The sequence below is a fragment of the Nannospalax galili genome, unplaced genomic scaffold (genome assembly GCF_000622305.1).
Source record: "Nannospalax galili isolate Female #2095 unplaced genomic scaffold, S.galili_v1.0 scaffold427, whole genome shotgun sequence".
Lineage (NCBI taxonomy): Eukaryota > Metazoa > Chordata > Mammalia > Rodentia > Spalacidae > Nannospalax > Nannospalax galili.
This window is the reverse complement of record NW_008356259.1, coordinates 156,533-159,962: the sequence shown is the minus strand read 5'-3', so window position 1 is coordinate 159,962 and position 3,430 is coordinate 156,533.

Genomic DNA, 3,430 nt, shown 5'->3' with positions numbered 1-3,430 from the left:
GTACTGGCCTAAAACAGACAAGTAGCTGGGGTGGTGGTACATGCCTAGAATCCCAGCACTCAGGAGGAAGAGGAAGCCAGATCTCTGTTAAATAAAGGCTAGTCTGGTTTATTTAAGTGACTTCCAGACCAGCTAGGGCTACTAGGGAGACCCTCTCTAAAATAATTAATTAATTAATTAAATACAGGTAGACTGTATGGAACAGACTAGAGAACTCAGAAATAGACAAAGCTATGCCCATAATTCTTGACAAAGGAGGGAAAAATATATATTGGGAAAAATATAGCCAATTTAGTAAATGGTGTTGGCAAAACTGAATTTCTACCTACAGAAGAATCAAACTAAATTCAAAACTATCACTGTGTACAAAAATCAATTCATAATGAATCAAAAGCTTTAGACCTTGAAACCCCAAAACTTCTAGATGAAAATGTAGGGAATACTCCGGATACTGAAGTAGGCAAAGAACTTAATAAACAAAACATCAACAGCACAAGAACTAAGCCCAATTATCAACAGATAGGACTACCTGAAATTAAAACTTTCTGCATAGCAGTAAAAACTATCAGCAGAGCACACAGCCCACCAAATGGAAGATCTTTGCCAGCTATGCATCAGACAAAGGGCTAGTACCCAAAACTTACAAAGAACTACAGAAATTAAATGCCAAGAAAATAAAAGTATCACTCAACAAATAAGCCAATGAATTGAATAGACAGTTTTCAGAAAAGTAAATACAAATAGTCAATAACTATTTAAAAAAGTATTCGACATCACAAATCATCAGGAAAATGCAAATTTAAATTGCTTTGAGATATCACCTTATCCTAGTCAAAATGGCTACTATGAAATCTGACAAAAAATGGTTGAAGAGGATGAGGAGAAACAGGAACACTTGTTACCTCGGGAGTACAAAGTACTGCAGTCATTATGGAAATTAGTTTCCTGGTTTCTCAAAAAATTAAAAATAGAGCTGCCATATAACCCAACCATCTTACTCCTGCTCATAAACCCAGAAAAATCTATAACTCACCACAGAGTATTTGCACAGAGATATTCTCTGTTCACTGTAGCAAGGAAATCGAACCAGTGGTCTTTTAAATTGGTAATTGTATCCTAAAGAGAATACATCTTAAATTTGGAGGCATGATTTTCTTAGTTGTTTCTTTCATTTATAGCACCAAGTCATGGGAGAAAACAGCTTTTATTTCCACTGAGAAAGAAATTTTAAAGAAGCTAAATTATTAAGATTTACCAATTCACCAAAAAAGTCTCTAAGGATTTGGGGGATGTTTTCTCCCTCAGTCTTGCTAAATGTTTGCAATGATCCTCCTAGCTAAAGACTTGTCTGAGTCATAGTGTTCTAGAATTAACACTTGTTTTTCTTATTTTCATCCTGAAATGCTGATATTGTTCCGGGTGCTGTGCAACTGTGTAGTGTTTGACTGTACACCTTTTGTCTCTTAAGTGACAAAGAATGAAGGGCAATGCAATATTATAACCTGCTCTGCACGTATTTAACTTTATTACAGGTGAATAATATGAAATTCTATGTAAAAAGAGAGTTTCAGGAATTTATGGCATGAACTGGCTTGACTGTTGAAGAGAGGATAATTCATATCTCAACTTTAAGAACAATGTTTTCCATCTACTTACATCGAAAATGCCTGTATTTGCTGATATTGCAATTGTACATCCAGGCATAAAACCCAGAAAATTCTCTTACATCTGTAGCAGAGCATTTATATAAAATATTAATCTTAACAGTAAGTAGTTTGCACTTAAATATAGTCACATTTGTGTCCAAATAGGTATATTGATATATAGATTTAAAATGGAATATACGATGAAAGCAATGCTGTATGGTGCTGACATGTGCCCACGCAGGACAGTGCACAGACAGAAATGACTGGGCTATACACACTGCTTTCTAGTTTTGAGTTTTTGTGTATATGTCAGAAAAGAAGCTCCCAAAATGTAAATGCATTCACTTATAGTAATAACGGGAGGAAAGTGAAAAACGCTTTCACTTGTAATGAGAAGTGCTGAAAAAATAAACATTCATTGTCAAACTATATCTCAGTCACAAAGAGATGCAATTCCTGATGTCAGAGCCACCGACAGGACCCACAGGAGCCAGGAACCAAAAGCTACAGAGAGAGGCCTCACATGAACCCAATCTTTAAAGGGCAATTGGCAAAGACCTTACTACGATTTCATTTTCCAATGATATATTTCCTTTCCTTGAAATAATTACTTTTTCTGGCTAACATATCTTTCTCTACATTTTTTTTCCTGCTTCATCTCCCATAGGACTCTGATTTTATACTGTGAGCACTTCAGTTCCCCAGATCATATGTTTCATGGGCTATACATTCTAATTAATGTACTACAGCTGAAAAAAATCATTTTCTATCTGATATGATACCTTAATTCAGCCATCTAACGTCTACTGTTTTCAATTACTACTGAAAAAGACAAAACAACATTAGAGCCATTTTCACATTTTCACATTTTCCTAGTCATCCTATGAAACTACTGTTACCCTGATTTTTAAAATCTGACATGATGTTATCTAAAGAGAAAGAAAAGAGAAAAAGAAAGAAAGAAAAAAGAGAAACTGTCATGAAAATAGACACAAAATCCTTAAGATTTTAGCAAGTCGAATACCCCTTGTGTAGGTTAGACTATATAGTAGGCTTGGATTTAGTTTAGTTATGCACGATTTATTTAGCATTTTTAAGTTCAGTAGGTATGGAGCTGGGAAGATGGCTCAGCAGTTAAGAGTACTGACTGCTCTTATAGAGGACCCAGGTTCAATCCCCAGAACCCACATGGTATCTAACAACTGTCCCTAACTCCAGTTCCAGGGGAATCTGACACCCTCTTCTGATCTCCATGGGCATGGCATGGGTGCACTTACATTCATGCAGGCAATACACTAATATACGTAAGACAAAAATAATAAATTTTAAAAAAAGAATATGTAGCCTTTTTGAGAGTAAATTAAGCTGAAGCACAGTTTTAGAGTTCCCACATCATGAAGGCCTAGCAGGTGTCTTCCACATCTCTAAACAGAAAACAGCAACACAGTCACTCTCACTCAACCCCCTCTCTAGTGCAGGTCACCCCATTACTCTAACAGTTACACTTAACTGCTTTTTTGTGAAGCAGAAAAGGGTATCTTACTACCTTGATTGTGAAATGTCCTGACTTGGCAGGAACAGCTGGAGGGAGAATAAGAACTTTGGAGTCCTGGCCGAGAGTCTGGGGAAACAGCTTGGTAGTGTCTGTCCCAAGACCAGATGTAGGACTGCTGCATACGTGGTGGGCCTTCCAATGCACTCAGCCACAGCACTCAAGCAACATGCGTGTGAAGCCAGAAAAGTTTGACATCAGTAGTTTTATGTGCAAATACTGGTGGCTTAAG